The sequence below is a fragment of the Triticum aestivum genome, chromosome 7D, assembly GCF_018294505.1.
Source record: "Triticum aestivum cultivar Chinese Spring chromosome 7D, IWGSC CS RefSeq v2.1, whole genome shotgun sequence".
Lineage (NCBI taxonomy): Eukaryota > Viridiplantae > Streptophyta > Magnoliopsida > Poales > Poaceae > Triticum > Triticum aestivum.
In genome coordinates, this window is record NC_057814.1 from 467,995,783 (window position 1) to 467,996,625 (window position 843).

Below are 843 nucleotides of genomic sequence, written 5' to 3' on the forward strand. Positions count from 1 at the left end.
CGTAAATTCCGGCGACCGGCGTGTGTACTATTCTCGTCGATCTAGATTCCAGCCGCCAATAAATACTACCTTGCTCACGTCGTCCCGCCTGCATTCTCATCTACATCCTCCCCTCACTCGCCCTCTCTCTCTCTCTCTCAAATCTCTGCCATGGCGCCGCCGGTGTGCCCACGCGCCGACGAGGAGTTGCCGCCCCCCGAGGACACTCACTTGATTAGCAGCGACGAGGACCCCTACGCGCTGCCTGACGAGGTTGTGCCGGACCCCCCAACTTTGGATTGGTTTTGGGGCAAGTACAGTCTTTGTCTGTGGAAGTGGCTGCCGCCGGCTGAGAAAGCCAGGCAAGTGGCGTTCAAGAAGGAGATGGCGGAGGAGCAAGCCAGGTACCAGGCGGCCTGTGAAGCCCGTGATGCCGCCTGGAAAAAGGAGGAGGCGGAGCTTTGGGGGCGGGCGCGTCGTCGTGCCAAGGAGGTGTACGAAGACGGGTACTTCGCGAGGAAGGTCAGAGGCGTTGGGCGCCTCGTCGCTGCGTGGAGGTGGGCCGATAAGCTCCGGCATGCCACCGACGAGGAGCTCCGGTGGGCGCCCAACGAAATGGCAAGATCGGCCACGCGCGTCCGCCAGCAAGAGGCAGATCGGTACGTCAAGCGCTGCGAGGCGGAGCATTCGGAGTACTGCCTCCGCACTGGGAAGACGCCGCGCACCAGGCAGCTGCTGGCGAGGGGCTGCTGGAATACTGGCCCCAGGAGGGATTATTAGTTTTAGTATTGTTTGTTTTCAATTTTATGCATTGTACCTACTAGTTAAGTATCATCACGTATATGTGATGATATTATATATATA